We start from the raw sequence: 25,049 nt of genomic DNA, 5'->3' as shown, positions 1-25,049 counted from the left end.
ATGTTTTTATTGGATATTATATTTACATTTCAGATGTTATCCCCTTACCCCATTCCCCCTCCTTCCCTGTAACCCCCTATTCCATTCCCCCTCCTTCTGCTTCTATGAGGATATGCCCCCACCTACCTCCCCACTCCCACCTACTCACCCTCGAATTCCCCCATGCTCGATGTCCAGCCTTCATGGGACCAAGGATCTCCTCTCCCACCTATGCCCGACAAGGCCATCCTTCCCTACATATACAGCTGGAGTCATGGGTCCCTCCCTATGTGCTCCCAGGCTGGTGGTTTAGACCCTGGGGAGCTCTGGTTGGTTAGTATTGTTGCTCTCCTCATGGGGCCAAAACCCTTCAGCTCATAAGGAATATTTATGTTGAAGCTGGGAAAAATTGTTAGAAATATGCTTTAATATTTGTCTAAAAAGTGGATTTAAAAAGTTAGAGCTAAAAAACAAACAAAAAATAAAAAATAAAAAAGTTAAAGCAATATGTCTATTGTTTTATATTGGCATTTAGCACTTTAGAGTATCAGGAACATAAACATATGGAGGTACCATTCATATATAACAGGCTTGTAACATGTTTTACAAAGCTTCTATTTTGGCTTTGGAAAATTGTTATGAAGTAACTGCCTGTCCTCAAAGATTGTTTTAACATGCTTGTGTCCCTAAGATGTAAGAGAGCACAGTATTTGAGCTGCCCAAATTATTGATACCTCCTCTTTTGAAAAAATTGTTATTAAAATATATTTTGAAATTTCACCCAATTATGTAAACATCAAATATATTAGAGCAAGCAAATATTTCCTGGATAGAAATCTTCTAACTAAGGAAGCAATAATAATAATTAGCAGATAGTTTTATGCCAAATTTAAAAACTCTCTGGATAGCAAAGGATACATAGGGTGAAGAGACAGACTTAAAAATAGGATGGCTTTTTAACAACTATTTATGTGACAGAGTATTAATATAAAAATGGAATCCAGAAATTTAAAAATTTAATGCTAGGCGATTAATAATATAGTCAATTATTGGGCATATCACAGTTCTTGAACTAATTGCACATGACCTATAATTCTTTAAAAACATCTTTGGCATATTTGACATTGTAGAAATGCAAATCTAAACTATAGAAAGATTCTGCATCTGCCCAGTCAGAATCAATATAAAACTGCTAGTGAATACAAAGGATTAAAAGAATGCAGTTGTACTGTTGTGGGAATGTAAACTATTCCATGCCACATGGAAATCACAGTAAAAAGGCCATCTCTCAGAACAAACCACAAATAGAACTGCCATAGAGTCCACTCTCATACTTTCTAGGTATATACACAAAGGAATAAAAGTCACCATATGAATACCTGCATACCTGTGTTTATTAAAGCATTATTTCCAAGGGACCAAGATATGGAACAGCCTGAGTGTTTATCGACATACAAATAGACAAAGTGTGCTGTATATATGCATGGAGTATCATTTACCCAAGAAGAATAAAATCATGTCGATTCTGGGTAAATTGATGGTGCTGTAAGTCATAAAATAAAACAAAATAAATCAGGCTTGCAAAGATAAGTACCTTATCTGTTTTTTCAAGAGAAATCTAGAGAAAATAAATGAACAAATAATACATACAAATGAATAATGTGAAATTTGAACAGGAACTCATAAAGAAAAGAAAAGGCTTCCCAAGGAAGGGAAGACAACACTAGGGAGAGAGATTATATAAATATGAAATTTCATAAAGAAGACCATCATTCTGTGCAATTAATACATGCGAAGCAAACAATTAGTGCAATGTACTTCAAACACTAAAGTAACATACTTGTATTCTGAACTTATTTTGATACCTAAAATATTGGTGTGTTAAAATATCTACAAAGTTCAAACAGTTTACCAAATAGTGTTGTACTAGATTCCGTTAGAGTCAAACATTGCAATGCATCCTTATTAAATATTTCACATCTACCAAGAGGTCATTTACATGAGAACCGTTTTCTTTAATTAAAAATATAAATCAATTTATGAGTGTACTTTACTTTGGGTTTAGAGAAATTACTCACAGACATTTAGGCTTAGAGCTTTTGTGTAAAAACTTAAAGACCCATCTGAAGTAGACAAGAATCAGGACCCAGACTTGACTAAAACTGCCAACTAACCATCAGGGAGAGCAAGAGGGTGTGGAGGACAGCTGTGCATTAGGACTGTCTAAACATGACTGCTGCGCAAGTGTGCTCACAGCAGCTGTGGCTGCCCACGTAAGACCTGCACAAGATCAAGTTAGTCAGCATTGTAACAGATGGAGGAGCACATGAGACCCTTCCTTTAGTTCAGTTGCTATTGGCAATGGGTAGCTACTAAGGGAGGGAGCATCCTTATTTTTCTTCAGGGATATGGCTTGGGGTTGACCATGTTCCAATGAATAGCCCCAAATATATGCATTTACTGGAGACGCCAATTAGACCTTGCAGGTTAAAAACAGGACCTGAAGTAAAGAGGAAAAGTGGTAGTGGGTTCTGGAAAGAGGTTAGGAAGTGGATTTGAAATAATGAATTTGTGTATAAAGTTTACAAACAATAAAACAAAAGTGAAAGAAATTTACAAGTTAATGGTAAATACATAAAGGTCCTACCATCCCCAAATGTTCCCTTTAGTGCTATAGAGGTAAGGTGTGAAATTAGGCTACCATTGAGGTTAATTACTGTTAGAAGCATTCACTCTTATAAGTGAAAAAATTTGGTTATATGTTCAGAAACTTAGGTTATGTGGTATAAATTCTATGATGATTTGAGGTGACGTAAAGGGATGCCAGCTTTAATTTCTTACTTTTCACGTGAAGAATATTTCATATGGTAGATACAGGGTTTTGACTTAATTGCTGGGCCTGGTTAACATGCTATGACTAAGTGTCTTGGGTGTCAATTTAATGTAACACCATAAGGAACTGATCTTTTAAATTGAATCATCCAGGCAATTTCATCAAGACAAAAATCACCAGTTGTTCATATATACAGAGTTTCAACTCACTGTGCCAATTTCCTCCAGGCAGAGAAAAGTGACATTTTTTTTCTTAGAAGATATTGAGGATATTAGGGGAAAATAGACCACGAGACACAGAATAATCAGAATGGTTAGGACTGTACATACACCCACAGTTTCTCTCATTACTGCAAATAAGGGCTGTTAAAATTAAAGTGACTGAATGGCTTACCAGATAATAAACTTAGCCTCAGCAGCATGGAATGGCACATGATTTGTCGACAAGGCAATATTCCCGAGTAATTCCTGCAAGTGTGGCTGACACCGTGTGACGTCCTCTCATCGCACCTCGCTGCATTGAGACAGCTGCATGGTGAACTACTCTGTGCTCTTCATTTCACGTTCCCTTTCCCTTTTCTAAAAGCTGACCTTTGAGCATATCTGGTATTCATCAGGTTTTTCCTCAAATATCTCAGGGTCTCATCCTGGACATATGCTAAGATTCTACTTGCCCCTTGAAGCCAGGTTTGACCTTATTGTTTCAACCAATTAAATCCCAACAGAAGTGAAATCAATCCTCAGAGCTGCAGCATAAAATGATCATTGTTTTCCCATTATTATGGGGGCCAGCAGTGCATCAGACAGTGGCTGATCAGTCATTTGATCACGAGCAAACGTGATGGGAGCAGAGGCCCCAGCTCACTCAGATAGACAAGGACAGGAAGTGACCTCTACCTTTGGCCACTGGCCACAGAGATTAGGAACTTGTTTCATTTGTTCCTCTAATGTATCTTATTCTGACCCTATGGACCTGCACTGGCATGGAAGCGTGTGCCTTCAGTAGGTAGGAGTACATGGAACAAACGCCTGGAGTGTTTTGGGAATTGAGGTAACAGTCTCAGAGAATAAGACTGTGCTGCTTCAGCAGTTAGCACAGACTGAGCAGCAGCACCAGCAACAGAGAAAGTGACTTTGCAGAAGTCGAGTCTCTACATATGTTTCAGGAGCATTCATAATTTATTATTTAAAAAAAAGAACTAGCAATATGGATAATAAATCAGGTCTAACCTTATGTGATCTGAGATAAAATATTAAACCTCCATATTTGAGCTCCCTTGTGTTAAGATAAAAATGCAGCAATACTTCCCCTTTATAATGCCCTACAATACTGTAAGGTCAAAAATATAATAAGTAGAACATTGTGGAAAAAGATTAGTCTACACTATAAATGACATAGTAATATTTTACCACTACGTAAATCTATATGGTAAAGTAAAAATATTCTTTTCTTACCATTTTTTTTGTAGTAATGACTGATAGAGAATATAATTCTGCAAAGATATTTTAGTGTAGAGATTATAGGATAATAATTTTCAAATTTGGATGCCATTTCTCATTGCAGATCATTTCTATGCAAATTAAATCTGGAATAACATTGACACATGAGGGATGCTGCCTTGGGTCAGTAAATCAGTTGTAGTTTTGATCCTATTTCCCTTTTCCAGATCTGTTAGCAGCCAAGGCCAAGCATTCATTATCTCCCAGTTGGCGTGCTATAACATTCTGTTTACTGGACTCCAGATCTCAATTTTTTTTTCCTTTAATCCAGTTGATAACTACTCAGCTGCCATATTAACATCCATAAAGCAAAACTCTAAATATACCATAGTTTCCCTTAAATAAATAACCTTTACAGCATGGCAGAATTTTAATGAATAGATGGAATGGGAGAGAACACATATTAAATAAGAAGGTAGAAAGTAGCCCTGCATTCCTACTAGTCAACAGAGAAGTCTACATAAAAATAATTTTAGTTTGACCACAGCATAAACTTGGTTAGATTATTGAGAGAACTCTCTGAGAAGTCATGGCACAGGGCTTAGAAAGATGATTAAAAAATGCTCACATTAGTTTGGATATGTGTACACATATACACACACACATTCATATGCATACACATACAAATACATAATATACCAAACACACATATTCATATAAAAATAAAGTACATACATACAACCTATACATGCACACATATACCTACATAACATGTACACACATACACATGCACACACACAAATTAGGTGCCACATTATTACATTAAAAGTGTGTGTGATGATGATCAAATAATCCTCATAATATTCCTTACCTATCTGTGACATGGACACCTGGCTATTATTGACTGTATTAGAAAGGGGGCTTCACAATGACTATCAGATCATGCTGTCTGATGTCCCTAGGGGGCCAATGCCTTGATGCTGGAACTAAGTATATGGGTTGTGAAGATAGCTTAATAGTGTCTTTGATTTTTGATTTTTGTTTTCATTTGTTTTGTTTTGTTTGTTATTCAGCAACCTGATGTCACAAGCTTATAATTGCAGCTACTCAGGAGGCTGAGGCAGGAGGATTGTGAATTCATGATCTGTCTAAGCTACAGAGTAATTTATAAGACCAGCCTGAGGAACAGAGTAATACAACTTGGTATCTTAAACACAGAAATAGAAAAAGAACATTATAAAAAAATTATTTGAGAATTATTTCATAGAGAATCTCAAGTACAAGATTCTGAATTTTAATTGACTTATGCTGCTTCATGCCCTGCATACTAAATGGAATGTTAGTATCAGGTGGTATTCTTAGAGGAAGCAACAAGAGGTGTCCCAGATCCCAAGGACAGCATGGCTATGTAGAACACACTCATCCAAAACTATAGCCCAGAAGTTTTTAACCTGGAAAACATTAAGGTATGTGGTAAATAGATATCTAAGATGAAATTTTTTTAAACGTTTTTTTGATATTGTTGATTTTTTGTTTTACACCACTGGGTCATCCTAACAAATATTTGCATTCATGAACAATGCAAGAAGTTATGAATTCTGAATTGTCGGTTACACAATGAAGAAAATTCACCGCCAAAAGCTTGCTTTTGCTGAGGAATTGTATCTTTCACTGAGCTAATGCAGAAATCAATGTACTGGAATGAATTCACAGTACATTAACTCCTTGCAAGTTACTGTAAAAACCCTTTGAACTCTTGCCAAGGTGGACAATTAAGTATGAATTCTGTTCTTGATTTACATTCCTTGGTAACGGTGAATTTGTTTCACTTACCAATAAATTTGTTTCCTAGTGGATTATGTACTATCTACAGATTTACATTTAGGCTTCCCTTGTCTTGACAGATAGCCTATGCTTTTCCTCAAAGGTATTTAATGATGCATCTCTTACAGGAATAAAAAAAAAAGCTCAGATGTTTAAATTTATTTACCTAAAATTTATTTAACTTATTCTCCAAGAAAATTTAAATAGCTATCAATTTCCTGATCACACTAATATGAGTGCCAGGAGATGATGAAGAATCACGGATCATACACTAAGCGGGTATTTTAAACTCAGAGACAGATTAAGAGCAGCCAGCAACAATTATCTGAAGAAATAAAAAAAAAGCAGTGGCAAATGAGAGTTTGCTAGTTTTCAGGGACTTTCAAATTAGCTGAAGCTAAGTCACACAAATGAAGCAAAACCCATTGCTATCTAGCTCCACCACAACAGCTTGTAGTTTTATCCTCCGGTATCCCAGAAGCCTCTTGTCAGGGTGTTTTCTTTGCAGCCCTTTGTCAGGGTGTTTTCTTTGCAGCCCTGTGCTCCCAGTAAAGTAAGAGAGGGCCCTGCCTTGTCTCTACAGGTTTCCTATGACTCCTTCTTGCTCTTCACTGTGTCCAGGGGACCTCCAAGGGCAGCTGTGTTTACCCTCATGTGTTTGCTATCCATGTCTTAACTTCTCAAACAAACCCCTTTCCCTTCTGCTATAAAGACAGCAGTCAGCCTAATCTAGAAAGACTTATGTTTCCTAACCAGGGACATTCGTGAAGGCTACTGTCATCAATAACATCATGCGCAAATATACTGAAACATAGAACTCAAGCATGTTTTTTAAGTTATAAATTCAGAGGGTGAATGAAGACTATGCTGGGGAACATACACCTGGGGCCCAGACCTAGGCCTCTATTTGATCTAGTATACACCTACTTTTACATGAGCTCTCTTCAATTTCTAAGCTTTGGTTTTATTACTGGCAATGGTTTTTTAAAAGTGTGGCCTGTAGGTCAAATCTAGCCTCTGTGTTTGAAGGCACAGTTTGTTTTGTTGTTTGTTTTTGTTATATTTGATAGAGCCACCAGTATTATTTCAAACACTCCCTCTGTTAGTGTTCAGACTCTAACAGCAGAGGTGACAAGTGTTGACAGACATGGTATGGCTTACAAGGTTGTACACTTTCCCTGCCTTGGCCTTTATGGACATTTGCAGCTTCTCATTATGAAGTGGGGACAACAATAGGTGCAGCCTGTGATGAAAGGCAAACACCAAGCACAGTGAGATGTCAACAAGGTTGCTTGGCTGTTTCTTACAGAGGCACGGTGCCATGGTGAATGAAGAATGGCTTGAAAACTATAAAGACCTAAATCCAGGTGTATCCTGGACAATAGGTGCTAGTGACATCACTTTATGCTTGTCATTTAATTCCTCCGTGTTTTAATTTTCTCATCCAGAAACAAGATAATTATTCTACTTATTTCAGAGAGGCTGGACCAAGAGACTAAACATTGTTGCTATTAATAATTTTTAGGCAAAGAGATATAATATTATCTTCAGTGTATGAGATGGAAGAGAGTGAAAAGGGAAATTCATCCAGGAAATCCCATCAGTTAAAGACTCAATAGCTTCTTGAGGTCAAAAATTCTATAGGAGTCATGAAGACAGGAAGACTACCATTGTGAATTCAAAACTATTTGTTTGTCAAAGAGATCATCTGATGATTGAGTTTTAGAGCAATTTATACTCCAAGGATGATGAAAGCAATAGTAAAATGTTGACCAGAGTCTAAAGACCACTTTGAGTTAGGATATGTTCACAAGGTCTTTGAGAATACCATATTTTGAACTCATAATGATCTTCCATCCTCACCGATCTTGTTCCTCATCTCTTGTTCTCTACTAGTAAAAATGTCCAGTGCCTTTGAAATGCCTCAAAAAGGGACATCCACAATCTCTTGCTTCTCTAGCTTCCCATTGCTTTGAGGGTCCATTTCTTTGAGCGTACATTAGATTCCATAACTCTTCACTGATCTGCATGTGGCAATAACTTCACTGAGTAGAGCTAGAATTCAAAACTTCAGGAGATGGTGTGGTGTTTTGAATATGAATAGCTCCCATGTGCTTGAGTGCTTGGTCCATAGGGCGTGGCACGATTAGGAAATGTGGCCTTGTTGGAGGAAATGTATCCTGTGGAGATAGGTTTTGAGGCATCATATGTTCAAGCTACACCCAGTATGACATACAGTCTCTTTTTGTTGTCTGCTGATCAAGATGAAGAACTCTCAGCTCCTTCAGCACCATACCTGCCTATACACTGTCATGTTTCCCACCATGATGATAATAGACTAAACCTCTGAACTATAAGCCAGCTCCAATTAAATATTTCCCTTTATAAGAATTACCTTGAGTTTAGCAGAATATATTGGTGCCTAGCCCAATTGTCACTGGAGAGGCTTCACCCAGTAACTGATGGAAACAGATATAAAGACCCACAGACAAACTTTAGGCAGAACTTGGGAAATCATGCCAAAGAGCGGGAGGAAGAATTGTAGGAACCAAGAGGGGGTCAAGGACAGCATAAGAAAACACACAGTCAACTAATCTATATCCATAGGGGGCTCAGAGAGACTAAACTACCAACAAGGGAACCTGCATGAGATTGACATAGACCCTCTGCATATATGTTATAATTGTATAGCTTGGTCTTCACATGGGACGCCTAACAGTGAGAGTATGGGCTGTTCTTTACTCTTTTGCCTGCCTTTGGGGTGCTTTCCTCCTACTGAGTTGCCTCATCTTGTCTTAATAGGAGAGCAGGTACCTAATCTTACTGCAACTTGATATGCTGTGGCTAGTTGATATCCTGAAAGGCCTGCCCTCTTTTGAAGAGAAAAGGAAGAAGTTATGTGTGTGGAGAAGTTGGGGGTTGGAAGGGGGAGGTGGCAGGTGGGGACAGGGAAAAGAGAAGGGAGAGGAAGTTGTTTGGTTGAGATGTAAAACCAACAAGTAAGCAATCAAACAAATAAATATTTGCTCCAGTCATCCTTTCATAGCAATAAAACCCAAAGTAAGACAGATGAGAGTGATATATGTGCTTTCTGATCTTTGTGTGAATCTTAACTGTATAGGGATTTCAGTCCTTACTACTTTAGAGATGAACACAGAGCCATGAGTATAGGCAGAACACTTTCTTGGGCTGGCTTTCTAAGTAGACCACACCTGCCATGAGTGAGAGCAGGGTCATATTACCAGTAAGGATTTTCAATCTATAAACTTTTTTTTAAAAATCAAGTTAATGCAGAGGCTGTCCCCACAGCTGTGGACATAGAGGTGTAGCTCTGATCCAAGAGGTTCTGAATTATTAAAATGGACCTCTCCCTTATAGTTCCATTGTCTCAAATAATGCTTATTTCCAAAGAAATAAGTTATATTGTTTAGTAAACTTTAGATGTTATCAACCACAACATTTTAGGGTGTGAGTTTTTATTTTGAGGATGTTGAAATGATCAGATGACATTAACTAGTATCTCAATACATATAGTGTGTATATGAATGTCCCCTGGGAGTCCTTTGTCGAAGGCTTGGCTCCAGCCTGTAATGACATGGATGAGCAATTGACCCACATTTGCTGTTGACTTTGTCAGTACATTAAAGCATTGACGAATCCCAAACTGATTGGTCTACTAAGAGGTAGACTCCACATAGAGGAAGCCAGAGGTAAAGCACCTGCGTCTGGTAGATATATCTTATCCCTCACCTATTTCTTTCCTTCTGCTTTCTGGTTACCATGAGTTAAGAAAGTTTGCCTCACCACCCAGACCTAGCTATGGCAGTCTGCCTCCATACTAGCCCTCAGTGGAGGGGAGAAGTCACTGTAGACTGAAGCCTCTAAAACCATAAACTAAAATAAAAACTTTGTGCTTTTAGTTCTATTGGGCACTCTGTCACAATGACAGGAAAATGACTACCACTGATGTAAATATCAGTTTCAGAAGTAAATGTTCAGCTTTGGCTTTCACTTCAGCCATGATCATCAACTCCATGGGCTTCTCCCATATACCTAAGTGTGTGATGTGGGAGCAGAAATGAAGGAGAGCAAAGCAGCGGCAGAAGAAAATGTTTCTGCCATCCCACGGCTATCCATGGTTTTCATTTGGTTATATTTCTGGTTTTGTTATTGTGTTGCTTTTGTGCTTCCTTATAAGTTATATCCATAATTTTTTTACCTGATATCTTATGACCATATTGTATACAAAAGACAATTATGGGACTATTCACTGTAGTCTCAAGTGAGTAGCTATAGGCTTGTTTGTGTGCATTGTTATCCTGTGTTATTCAAATGCTGTTTTCTCTGCCCTTCATATATTGTTTTAATCTAGACATGGCATTGTAATGCCCATGTCTAGAATCTCCTGTCTCAAGTTTGTGTGAACAATTCTTACCATTTATTCTCTGCCTTTTCAATATATGCTAATCACAAAATGGCTGCGCAGAAGAGAAACTAGGGTGGAAGCTTCCTCCATGGGGAGGAGAGAGAGAGACAGAGGGAGGGAGATTCAGATCAGCCACAAGGAAAGGGTCTGAGAAGACACCAAGAAAAAAAAAATCTGAAGCAGAGAGAGCTTGAACAATATTAAACTGCAAGTATTGTGGGATAGGGCTGGGAGGTAGTCAGATTAACATGGAGGGTTAATATAAATCAATAACTGCCCAGATATTGAGGCACAGCTTAAAATAGATTTTGCTTTCTCTCTGTGGTTATGAGTAACTAGCAAAGGTAGCAAAATACAGGTGCTGGATTAATTCACTGTTAAAACCTATATTAAAAGAATTAATTTTACAAGTGTCCAAGAATCAACTGAAGCCTGGGAAAGAAATATACACTGTTGAGTATGATGATAAACAATACAGTTAGCTCCGATGGAGAAATGAGTTGATCTACAATCCCCCCAGCAGAGACAGCTCGAATAATGCAGTGATCATCTTCTCTGCAACCAAACACTGTGAGCCAACGGGCTGTAGGATTAATCTTGTCCCAGGTGCTCATCTGTTCTGTTCCTTGACATTCTAACATGAAACGAGAGAATGACAATGTTGCCTCTCTAGTCCTGCTTACACCTGAACAACTTGGATAATAAAGAGAGTAATAAGAGAATGGGTAGAATGTTCTAAACACTAAATAAAAGTTTGTTATCATAATGAGAAATAAATCAGAGATTGGGGAACAAACCTATAGGTACCATGTCCCTCTATTTTCATTGTTGTGATAAAACTAATCAATAGCAACTTGGGGGTGGATATTTCGTTTATATTTCTAGGTCACAGCCCATCACTGAGGAAATTCAGGTCAGGAACCGAAGGAGAAACCATACAGGAACACAACTTATTGTCATTCCAATTCACTCAGTTACATTTTTAACATAGCTCAGTTTCATATGCCTTGGAATGGTGCCAGTCACTGTGAGCTAGGCTTTCTCACATCAATCAAGACAACCTCTCACAGACACGGCCATGGGCCAAGCTGACATGAGTAACTCCTCAATGAGGTTGTTTCTTCTCAGATGACTCTAAGTTGTGTCAAATTGACAATAAAAACTGATCAACACAATCCTCCTTACAACTTGATACACTGAGTGGGAGAGAGGGCAGAGAAAGAAAAGAGGGAACATGATCAGGTATTGGGTGTGGGGGGGCAGGAGCAAAGCCCTGAGGGCCAGCGGAAAGAATGGAAACAAGCAATCTTGGGAGGTAGAAGATAGGGGGACTCTCTAGAATATACTAAAGACCTGGGAGGTGAGAGATGCTCAGAACTCAAAGGGAGGGACCTTCGATGAAATGTCCAACAGTGGAGAGAGGGAACTTGTAGAGTCTACCTCCAGTAGAATGATAGGGCATCAAGTGGAGGGATAGAGTTGCCATTCTATAGTCAAAACCAGACACAGAATTATTCCTGTCTAAAAGAACTGCAGGGACAAAAATGGAGAAGAGACTGAGGGAAAGAAGGTCCAGTTACTGCCCAATTTGGGATCCATCTCAAGGGAAGACTCCAAGGCCTGACACTATTGTTAATACTATGGTGTACTTACAGACAGAAGCCTAGCATGGCTTTCCTCTGAGAGGCCCAACATGTGAGACAGATGCAGATACTTAAACCCTTGGGGACTCTTGTGGTTGAATTAGGGAAAAGCAGGAAGAAGCTGAGGAGGAGGAGACCACATAGGAAGACCAGCAGTCTCAACTAACCTGGACCTCCAAGATCCCTCGGACACTGAGCCAGTGACCAGGCATCATACACTAGCCAATATGAGGCCCCTGGTACATATGCAGCAGAGGATTGCCTGGCCTGGCCTCAGTCCAAGAAGATGCACCTAATCTTGAGAGACCTGAGGCCCCAGGGAGTGGTGAGGTCCAGTGGGGTGGGGAGTAGAAACATCCTCTTGGAGATGAGGGAGGGAAGGGGGGAGAAATGGGATGAAGAATTGTTGGAGGGTGAACTGGGAAGGGGATAATGACTAGACTGTAAAAAATGATTAAAGATAATTTAAAGCAATATTATTAAACCATAATAGTTTCTTTCTTCATTCCCAAAATCTCATGTTATTATCACAATATAAAACATGCTCCAACTCCTAAAAGTCTCGCCATTTAAAAATATTTCTATACTTCAAAAGTTCAATATTTCTTTAAAAGCACAAAACTCATTAACTGTGAGCTCCTGTAGATTAAAATCAACTTATATACTTCCCAGAAAGGAAGGACTAGAGCAAACAAAGCAAACGACAACGACAACAACAACAACAACAACAACAACAACAACAACAAGCCCAAACCCAAACTTTAGCAAAACCAAAAGTCCAACAGTGTGGCTCAGCATCTGACATTTTGAACTCACTCATCATCTTCTGGGCTCCAAAGGGTTTGGGTATCCCTACCTCTCAAGACCTTCCATCTGCAGTACTCTCAGCTTGTTGCTAAAGCTCGGGCTGGTTCTACTTATACATGCTGCTGTCCTTGGCAGACATCTAGTCAGCAGTCTTGGGAGCTTCATTATTCTGGGCTATCCACTGCAATTTTGCATCTGTCATTTATTCAAAAACAGTACCAGATAGGTATTTCTTAAACTTTAGCAGGTTTATCTATTAGCTTGAAAATAACAGAGCAATGAATCCTTTTGCTTCTGTGCACCGAGCTTACAGCAATGTCTCCCATGAGGTCTCACCTCTTTAATCGAGATCTCATGTTAACCACAGTTGACTTTTTATCCCTAGTGGAGCAACAATGCAGATTTCTAATCTACAGCATCACACAAATGGCCCTGGTAGCCTTTGCTTCCCTTCCAAACTTCAAAACCCAGGTTCTCATTGTTTTCATTTCTCTCAACATTCTTTTCTCCCCAGCCTTCCATTAAGCTTTATGCAGTCAATGTCTGTTAATCTTAAATCTTCAAAATTCTCCATAGCCTTCCAACAAAGTAGTCAAAACACACAAAAAGTCACATGGTCAGGTCCATCACAGAAAACCCAGAATGTGTAAGCAACAGAGCAAAGAAAGATTGTTCTGCATGAGGTAGAAAATGTTCTCTTTAGTTACAGCACACATTGTCCTACTGCCTGCCTTGCAGCACTGTAATCTGAATAGAACTATAAACCTGCACCTTAGCCACTCTCAAGGAATGCTATATAACTCAGCCTGGGCTTCAAACCATCTAGATAATTTATCCAGAAAAGTTGGTCTTCCCTAAGGGATGATGCTGTACAGAGTTTCAAGCAAAAGCCTTCCACCGTGTCAGTGTCTGGCATAATCCATGATTGTAAGAGAAAAAGGTATTTTTGAGTGAGAAGATGCCATGAAAATGAAGCCTTTTGGTATATTCAGACAAAGTCATCTAATTTCCTACTTCATGGGTTTATTCATCTAGTAGTGTAGAAACAAGATAGTCAAGAAAGGGATCTCACAAAAGTTCCCTTGATCCTCTTATAAACAAAGTCGAGACACTGGGTGCAATTGTGTAGCTTCCCAGGCATGTTGACGAATGGATCAGTGCTGTCCTGAGGGACATCTTTCTGTACCTGAATGCTGATAGAAAATACTAGGTCCCATTGTTCAACATTTTGATTAACAACTTGGATATAGACACAGATGGCATGCTTATCAAATTCTGGAATGATATAAAGCCCAGAGTTATAGCTAATATGTTGGATGTCAGAGCCAAAGATTTAGAGCTCTTAACAAGCAGGAATAATGAAGTACAAGGAACGCTCTGAGAGGGAATGAAGGTAAAAAGCAGTTTTGCATTACGATCCCCAAAGGGCGGCTCAACATGGAGACTCAGAATGGGGGATACAAAACTTTATGGCAATGTCTAAAATACAGACTTCAGGGTTTTTTGACTGCAAAATAAAACTGTCAGTAGCCACTATATTAATTTAGCTGTGCATTCTATCTACTTTAATGTATTTGATAGGTTTATAAAAACATTTGCAAAAGTAGTAGTGTCTGGGTTCAAAGAAAACAGGAGAATAAGTTAAAACATTGACTGTATTTCCATTTAAGTTTTTGACTGTCTAGAAGAGAAGTGCTCCATGCCTACTGGCTTACCTACCTGCCTTCATTTTTTTTTCCACATAGTATTTCCCATCAGTGTTTGAACTATCCTCAAATTCTATTGTCCATACAACCATGGCCCTTTTCTCACAGAAGTTTAAGAATATTCTCAGTGTATATCTTCTTACTATCTCTCAATTAAATGGAGCTTAGGGATTACATTATTTTTTTTTTTATTCTAACACTATGTATCAAACATGTAGCATAGCTCTTAGCACATAGGCATTCAAGGAATATTTTATGCATCAGATATAAAATGAGCAAAGAATTCAAGAGAAACCATGGGCAAAGAAAAAGATACACAAAGATAAGATGTAGCATAAAGCACAGCTTGCTGAAGTCACATTTAAATCTCTGTGTGAAGCTGAGAGAGAAAACTTTCTAGAGAAATTGACTCTTTTTAGTGTTCAAAAGAACAGAAAGGGGTCACCTTGCAAGAAGTCTCCAAATGCGGTAGGAAAACACACGCAAAAGAGCTGAGTCAAAGAAGGGGCATATGATGTGTGGGGACAGTGGGAGGATGGTTGGAGTATACGGTACAGGGAATGTGTGTTAGAAATGACATTGAACACAGTGTTCCCTTTACCATCTTTTAGCAACTACTTCCAACTAGGAACATGTTGAGACAAAGCCAAGCACAAAAGTAACAAAAGGAGGCCTGCCTGGCATGTGAATAAAATTTGAACATTTAGGCTGAAAATAAGACAAAGACAAGGGTAAGGAGCAACATGTATCAAGTTTTTGAAAACCTTAGGCTATGTTTTAGATTCTTCTTTAATTTAATAAAAATAAATTAGGAACCAATGGACTAATCGAGCTTTGCACAAGTTTAACAGATGAGGTTCTTTTTTTTTTTTTGTCTGTTTGTTTTGCTTTTTTTTTTTTCTGTTTGTTTTGTTTTCTAGTTTCAAAGCTGCTCAGATGGGCATGGGAGTAACAGCTCCTTTACCCTAAGCAAGCTGAAGCAGGTTTCTCTGTCAGTCCTGCAGGACTAGTTCATGAGTGGTCTGCTATCCCTTTTCTAGGTCAATTCTTTCATATGGCCTATCATGCTAATTACAAGGTGTTCTTTAAATCTCACATCTACAAATGCATTTCTTTCTTTCAATCAATGAAGTCATTACATTTGTGTGCATTTACATCCCTGGCATTTGTGGTCATTTGCATCCCTGGCATTTGTGTGCATTTATATACCTAGATTTCCTCTGTTCTCTATTCCCATCATCCAAAACAGAGTTTCCCACCATTCAGTTATAAACTAAATTTGAGTTTTCAATATTATTCCTAACTCTACCCTATTTCTGCACCTCTAAACAGAGTCACCATTGAGACTGTCACACATTGACCTTCATCGTGGAGACATTGGTTTATGTCTCCCAGTTCCCCTAGCTTCTCTACCCTTGATGATAGTCTTGTCAAATCCAACTATAACCCCAAGAAACACAGAATGAAATCATAGCCCTGGGATGGTGTGTATTGGGTACCATCCAAAGTAGCAATATCCTGCTGATTGGAAATGGGAAGGAACAATGGAGAGATAAGGTATATGACAACATGGCCTCTTAAGTTTCCCACCCCAGCAGGTTACCCTGTTTGCCAGGCAGACCTTGACTGCAAAACTAAAGCTGTGTGTTTCATAAGCCTCACTGGAAAAGTCTCACCAGACTAATCACATTGAGAATTACTGACCTAGTGCTGATTCCCAGAGGTATTGGTAGCTATTTTAGTGGACATATACCCTCAAAAAGTTAAAAAAAAAATTGTATGTCTTTCATTATATTAATTTATGCTCTGTGACCATAAGCAGAACATGCATAATTTTCTCTTGATACATAAAGTAATTATATATTGTATAATGGTACAATGAAAATATAAACAAACTATATGTTTATATTATATATTTTGTATATATAACACAATATGTGTTAGTTATATATAATATAATCTACACATATATAAAGATTTTATTTAAAAGTGGAGAGATGTTAATTTGTCCATTTTAAAAGAAGTTCAAATATTCCTCAGCAATGCCTCTCTGAAATAACAGAACCCCTTTATGATATGAATGCCTGACCAGAAAAACTCAAGCCTAGTTGCCAAGCAGCCTTTTATATTTAACCTAGTCACAAGCACCAAGAGTATTGCCCAACCACAAGCCTCCTTTTCTCCTTTAAGTGTCAAAACATGCTCTCTGCTGAGATGCTATTTCAAAGCTCAAAACAATCCCAGAAATCATCTGTCTTTTCACGTCACTGCATTCATATCTTACTAATTTATTCTACATCTTATTGATTAGTGCTACTTTATTACGAGAGAGTCTACAATATAGACCTCAGATGAGCCAAGTTCCCCAGTGCCAATGATTTTCATCTGAGTGTGTTTGTGCGAGTTTACTTTTTTTGCTTGTGTTTTTAGTGTCAAAATCATCACCAAGACCCATGTGGTGATTATGATCTATTTTATGGTTTTGAGTTTTATCGTTGTGTGACTAGTATACTTGAGTTTATTTCCAGCATAGTGTAAGGGAAAGATCCAGTAGCATTTAGGGTGCAGGTGAATACGTGCTTACCCAACATCCCTTATTGAAGAGACTATCCTTTGTATTGTGTATGTTCTTAGCACCTCTCAAAGATATTCTTGACTGTTAACTTGGTTAATTCTGGGATTGAGCATCTGGGTATACTTGTCAGGATTGTTTTTGTTTGTTTGTTTGTTTGTTATTTAAATTATTTGATATGGGAAGACCCACTTTTATTCTAAATCTTCAGAAAAGGAGGCTCTACCTTTAATCTGGGCTATATCGTTTGCTGGTAGCCTATATAAAGGATATGCAAGAAGGAACCTGGCTCTTTCTTTGCCTGTTTACTCTCACTCTCACTGGAAAGTCCATTCCTTCACTGGCATTAGAGCCTACTTTGAGATTTTGGCCTATACTGAAGACCAGCTGAGGCACCATCCTTGTGGACTTAATAACTACTGAATTCTTGGACATTCCAATAGTAGACAGTCATTGTTGGACTAGCTAGACTACCCCCATTAACCCCTTTTAGAAACACCCTATGTCTCTCTGTCTGCCTATCTATCTATCTATCTATCTATCTATCTATCTATCTATCTACCTACCTATCTATCTATCATCTATAATCTTTGTCCCTTTGTATCTTTCCCTCTATTTCTCCCTCCTCTCTATACATAAACATTTATTCTGTAAGTTCTGTTCCCTTATAGAACCTGAATTAGTATAGTATACTTGTGTGAGATCCATAGAGTGTAGATATTTGAGGCTATTTCTGGGCTGTCTATTCTACTGGTTAATGCATCTGCTTTTATGCTGGTACCATACTATCTAAATCAACTGAGTTTTGTAATACTATCTGAAAACAGGAAGTGATGATTTCATTTCTGTTCTTCTTGCTCATTGTACTTGAGCTTTTCAAGGTCATTTTCAGTTCCACATACTTATCAAGGTTATGTTACCTACTTCTATGAAAAATGTTACTGGATTTTTGACAGTAACTGCATTGAATCGAAAGTTTCTTAGTCTACAATGAATATTTTGACTATATTAACTCCCTTGATCAGAAATGCAGGTTCACCTTCCATTCACTATATAGTCCTGTATTTCTCTCATTAAGGTCTTTTAGATTTTTGTGAAGTCATCTTTATTTCCTTGTTTCAATTTATTTCCATTTTATTCTTTTGAAAATTTATGTAAATGGGGTCATTTTTTTTACATTTTGAGATTATAATATATTTATATTTCTCCCTTCCCTTTACTCCTCACATCACTCCATGCACCCTTCTTCACTCTCTTTCTAATATATGGCCTCTTTTTGCACTGTTACAACATGTATATATGTATATGTATATAGATTATAATTATAATATATTTTTAAATATAACCCTGTTGTTTTGTCTACTGTTATTTGTATGCATGTCTTCAGGGTTGATCATTTGGTACTGGACAATCAATTGGTGTGCTCTTCCCTATGTAAGTGATTCTCCCAGCTCTCAGCCTTACTCAGTTGCCTATAGTTCTTCATATAGGGTTGAGGTATCATTGGTTTCTCCCCACCCAGTAAGGCACATCTATTGGTGCCAACCTTGATCAGCTAACATTTTAGGAGTCATAATTGTATGACTTTATGGCTGTAGCTTCTTGTATAGAAGACACAAATCTCACAACAACCTCCTTGATTATCTTTCTCTTATAATCTTTCTGCTCCCTCTTCCACAAGAAGAGCCTTTGGTGAAGGAGTGTTTTGTAGATGTGTCCATTGGAACTTGGCTGTACAACTCTGCATTTTGATTGGTTGTGGTTTTCTTCAATGGTCTCTGTCTGCCATAAAGAGAACTTTGCTTGATGACAGGTGAAGACTACACTTATCTGTGAGTGTAAGACAAATGTTTATAGCTTGTCATTAGGGATAATTCTGGCTTAGTAAATTAGTGGTTATAGGGTCTCCTCCAACCATCAGGACTTAATGAGCACTGGAGACTTAGGTTTCTAGTGCCAGGTCTTGTTTCCTTCTTGTTTAGATTGTGTTAAGTCAAATTAGAAAGCTTTCAGTTATTCCTAAGGTATACGTGTCATGTCCGTATTGCACTCTTAAGGTTATTTTGCCATGTTGGTCATTGATGTAGTTCTTAGATGTCCTAACTGGGTAGGTCTGTTGTTTGACTCCATTATTTAGAAGCTTACATGGTCTTACTGGTATCATACAACCTAGTTCTGATAGAAAGCCTACTCAGATCAGTTTCAAGATAGGAGAGTCAAAGTTCTGTTTCTGAAGAATATAATGTCTTCAGCAATAGGGATTGCCTTCCACTAAAGAATAACCAGGGCTGCATGTTTTGAAAATCTCTTAGACAACCATGGCCAACAACTCAAAGAAGGCTTCCCATGTCTGGTGTTAAAGATATTTGTCAGGTGGTCACTGGCTCTTTGAGAAAGTACCATCAGACCACATGAAAAGATGATTAAGATTACATATGTATATGTATGCACTGAATTACACGTATCATACATTTTATTTTTAGGTAAAGAAGAATTAGTAATGTGATTCCTTGTGGCTTTTCCAGGCATCTGTACTTTCCCCATCTGCCTCCTTATTCTGTATTTGTCTTTCTCCTCCTTTCCTATGGAGGCCTTATTTTCCAAGTTCTCCTGTCCCTTCACTTATAACCTGTTATTCTCCTTTACACTCCTCCCACCTATTTCAGTATGTATGCCCCTCCTCTTCCCTCGATAAACCCCTTTCCCACTTCCCTGATATGATCACTTGTATCTTACCATTCTATTTTATTAATTTCTTTATTGGATACTTAGTTTCACTTATATATATAAATAATATATATATATTATTTCTGTGGCCTGAAAATTAAGCAATTCATATATTAGTTCTATAAGATTTCTGTTGGAATCCTCATTAGTTCCTCATAACAGTATATTCTCTGAATAATTGAGGCAATTTTATTACCCCTTCTCTTCTTATTTATATGTTTTTTATTTCTTTTTCTTCCATAATTGTTCTAACAACACCTAGCAGGAGAAAGTAACCTTGCCTAATTTCCAAAACTGGACAAAATACTTAGACTTCTCACCATGGAGTCCATTGATCACAACCTTGGGCTTGTTGCACTCATTTCTGTCGAATTCTTATTACACAAGATGCTGAAGGTTTTCAAAGACTTTTTCTACCTTTACTGAGTTAGGTCTATGCTTTATGTCTTTGATCCTTTAATATGACTTATCACATTTACATGTCAAATCATTTTGTATTTCATGCTATAAGAGCCACACATATTCAGTGTGTGTGACATATTCAGTCATCCAACTCAAGTTATTTGCTATTATCAAGTTGAAGACTATTGAATTTACATTCTATGGAGCTTTGGAATAATACATACACACACTATGTATATACAGATACATGTATATTTATAATAAATAGTATGTATTTATATATGTGGAATAACATATACAAACATATATATGTGTATATAATATAAATATATTATATATGTAGACATGCATGTGTATATAAATATAATATTTTCATAGTCATTTCATTTTTATGTCAAAATAATGTTGGTTTCATGCATTCTTAATGGTATCTGTTATAACACAAAATCATCTTCTTTTGGTAAAATGAACTTTATATTTTCTTTTTATGCTAGTACTTTTGGTGTGACATCCAAAATGATGCTACCTAATATCAATCTAGTTGATAGTGTTATGTTATCTCCTCATAGTTCTAAAGTTTTCACCATTTATCCCTAGATCCACTTTGTACTTAAGTTTGCTTTGGGATGAGGACGGTTTCAAGCTTGATCCGTTTGTACGTCCACTTTTTCCAGCATTCCTCTTGGAACAAATCATTCCTTCCTTACTGAATTGTCCTGGACCTCTTGTTGAATCAGTTGCTTATGAATGAAAGCATTTGCCTCACCGCAGCCCTGTTTCATCCTTATATGCTCTCCTGATGACAGTAACCCCTGGTCTTAACAACTGTATCTTTGTGAGATGTTTTGAAATCAGGAATCATGCTCTTCTCTTTCAAATCTGTCCAGACGTTCTTGGTTTGCTACATTTCCATAGTGTTTTAGGACCATATTTAAATTTATTTAAAAAAAAAAAACCAAGCCAAACTTTAGGTTAGTATTACACTGAATCTTTAGGTCAACCACGAAACCCTTGAGTTTTAGCCATTTTAAGATTTCTCATTCATTACCATGGTGTGTTTCCATTTATTTAGATACCTGATTTTGCCAACAATGTTTTGCTGCATTCAGGATGCACATTCTGAATTTCTTTTGTTAAAAATTCTTATTAAGTACATTGGATCTTCTGATGTTATTGTTAAAATAAAATTTTTTCTCAGTTATTTTTTAATTATTTCTTGTTAATTTATAAAATTACAGCTGATTTCTGAAACATGGTATTGTACCCTGAAAACTTACTGGATTCATTTATTAACTGTAAAGGATTGGGGAAAGCAGTGAGGGCTTGCTATTTGCTGGTGCATGCTATTGGCAAGAGTAATACTTTTGCCTTCCTTTTAAATCTTGGCACTTTAAAACATTATTTCATTTATTTTGCAGTTTGCTACGTTGCCTGGATCGACTCTCCAGGCAGTGACTAATGGAACTTGACAGTACACATTTTGGCTGGTCGCCACTCCATCATATTATATTATATTATATTATATTATATTATATTATATTATATTATATATTTTAGTGTGTGTGTTTGGGGGCAAGAAATATGCGATATGGCGATACACATAGACATACATATGTAAATGCATGTGCCTATATAGAAGACTCTCTCTTTTTCCTCTGGGAAAAAGTCCTTTATTGAACCTGAAGCTTGCTGATTTGGTAAGGCTGGCTGGTCAGTGCATTCAATGCATTTATTTGTCTCGATGTCTCCAAATGGTGAGGTTATTAGGCACAGGCAGCAATGCTCAATGTTTTTCTTTATATGGGTGCTGGATACTGGGGATTCAAACTAAGTCCTCATGTTTGCAAAGCAAGGGTTCTTACCCACAGAGCAATCTCCCTAGCCCTGATTTATTTTTAAAGCATAGCAGATAAGTGACTTTGCATGTCTTTATAGGATGTCTACTTGTTTGCACTGAAGGAAACCAAGAAACCCTATTGATTGGTTAATTGAAAACCACTTGTTTCCAAGTTGTTTACCTTCACAATTGGCATAAGCATATACCTTTCCCTTACAATTAGGCCAAAGGAAGTGACAGATGGAATTCATTTGGAATTCTCCCTTGAGAAGTATTAAAACAAATACTTTTTCCAGAAAGGGCCCTGGGAATGCCTTCTTCCATATGTACTACACTTTAGGAGGCTTAGGAGGCTAGGATATATGCCAGAATGGTGAAGTCCTTGTTGGAGGCTACTAAAAGGAGATGAGAGATGAAACTGAAGTGGTGATGAAGCCCTGGAAAGAAAGACTATCTGCACCCAGGACCAGCCTCAAAGAGGGCATGAGAATGACAGCCAACACTAGCACTGGGCAAGGATTAACCTTGGGTTTGTCTTTGGAGCTCATATTATCCCATGGTGAGCTGAGAATGCTAGACAAGGTTTTGGTATCTGCCCTACAAGAATTTGGTCTTGTTTTTGTCTAATACTTTTTTCTTTCCCTCTTTTTTTTTATATAATAGGAAAGAATATTGTGTCTACCTTTGTAATCTGTATGAAATACATATTTCTATTTTGATTTTTCAGGGCTCACAACTAAGTGTTTGCCAAGAGTCTCTCAAGAAATTTTGTCTTTGGAGGTTTTTCTGCAGTGCTGGAAGTGTTAAGCTCTTGGAGATAGAGTGATGATAAAATTTGTATAATGAGAACAATGTGAGTTTGGGGGTACTAGGAAGGCTAATTTTGACTGTCAATTTGACTGGGTTAATAAACACCAAGGTGACCTTGGATATGTCCATGGAAATGTTTCCATAAGGGCTGACTGTGAAGAAAACTTGCCTTGAATGTGTATGCCATCACTGCCTTGGCTGAGCTCCTGGATGGAATGAACAGGTGGGAAGGAGAAATCCAGCTGAGAACTGGCATTCCCTTTACATATGTGAAGGCAGACTCATTTTCCTACCACCACACCCATGAGCATCTCCTGCCACCATGCCTCACTGCTATGAAGGGCTGTACCCTCATTCAAAGTGCCAAAATAAACTCTTCCTCTGCTAAACTGCTTTAGCTATAGTCACATATTTTATCACAGTGCCAAGAGACCCCAAGTCACTAGTACAGGGTTGAAGTGTTACAGTGAGAATATGAAATGTTCTGCACAAAGATGCATGTGTGAAGGGTGTGGTCTCCAGAAGGAGCTGTTATGCAGAGATGACTGGATCACAAGGGCAACAGCACCCTTGGTGGGTTAATCTGCTGGTGATGTTGTATTAGGTCTTTGACTTGGAGCAAAGGTATTTAGGCCATGCCTTTGAAAGCTATATCTTTTCTCTGCTTTCTGGAAACCGTGACATGAGCAATTTTCCTCTACTATATCCTAGAGTTATATTGCTTTCTTGTCCCAGGTCCCAGAGAAATGGGGATGGCTGACCACCCGCTGAAGTCTCTGAGACCATGAAATTCCCACTTTTGAAGTTGCTTTCTCAGGTATCTTGTCACCATGATGGAAGACCTAACATAACGTTGGAAGACCACTGTCTTTGTGGGTGAAGAACCTTTTCAGCTCACTATTAAGTCTGTACTTTAAAAGCAGTTCTTTGTGTAATTATCACTACCATCCTCTCCTTCTCCCCTATCATGCCTTTCCTTGGCTGGCAGCCATAGATTAGAGGGATGTCCTTTTCCCCTTTTAGTCTTTCTGCAAACTTGGCACACAAACAGTCTCATTTGAAGCATGATTTGCATCTATCATCATCTCCCTCCCCAGCTTACTGCTGCAGTTGAATGAGATTCATGCCCCTGAGTTGATTTCATGAGACTCCCCTGATGTCAGCATCACTTCACATAACTCCTCCCTCACCTTGCATTCAAATTACTTTTTGTACTATTATTTTCCAGAACATATTTCCTCCATGAGATCTTGCTGGGAAAGATGATGCTGTTAGGTACTGACTACTCCCTGGCCTTCTTGTCTTTCTCATCCCAGATTGAATCATCAGTGGGGATTCCACTAAAGTCCAGCCAAGTACTCTCAAGTTAGCATCCTCAGAGTCGGTCAGAATTTAAACTCCTTTTGGGCATCTTTAAATGTCAATCTATTATTTTAAAATTTTCTCTTTGGGTTCCTCTATAACCTCATACTAGCAAACACAAATTGTAGAAGAAACGTAGGCCAAAAACTCTCAAGCCTAGCAGAGTTCAGCCTAGTTAGCATTTGGAAGGGGGAAGAGGAGGTGTACAGCAAAAGTGCAATATATATGTTTTTATATAGTAAATATATAAAATCACTGCATATATGAAAGCTGAATGGTACCAACTTTGGCTTCTTTCGAAGTGTCCATTTTTGTTATTTAATATTTCTAAAAGTAATATTATACCATACAGTTTTGCAGACTAAACAAAGAGCCAGGTGGTAGTAACGCTGGTACTAGTTCAAAGAATCACTGATCCTTGGGTTGATTCTAAGAAATGGTATGGGTGTGTCTTATCTAAAGAAGTCCTAGCACACTGTCTATAGAAGAACTGTCTTTTTGCCTTATTCTTTTATTAGAATGAATTTAATTTGTCATTTCTGGTGTTAATGATAAAGCTTCCTAGAAACATGATATTAATGGGTAAGACTAAATTCGATCCATCTACTTACACAATTACCCAAGCATGAATTTTTTTTTAATTCCTCAGCTGAATCCATATCTTGTTTGGTCTTGTAAATAA

The 25,049-nt window shown here is 37.8% G+C and overlaps 1 protein-coding gene across 1 annotated transcript in view; it reads right to left on the bottom strand.

Moving 5' to 3' along the window:
- Window positions 1-25,049, bottom strand: part of Thsd7b (thrombospondin type 1 domain containing 7B) — an 839,715-nt gene that overhangs the window by 210,208 nt on the left and 604,458 nt on the right. The gene's annotated exons all lie outside the window — the stretch shown is intronic.

This window comes from Arvicanthis niloticus, chromosome 10 (genome assembly GCF_011762505.2).
Source record: "Arvicanthis niloticus isolate mArvNil1 chromosome 10, mArvNil1.pat.X, whole genome shotgun sequence".
In the NCBI taxonomy this organism is placed as follows: Eukaryota; Metazoa; Chordata; class Mammalia; order Rodentia; family Muridae; genus Arvicanthis; species Arvicanthis niloticus.
The sequence above is the reverse complement of the archived record's forward strand: the minus strand, read 5'-3'. Positions and strand labels throughout refer to the sequence as shown.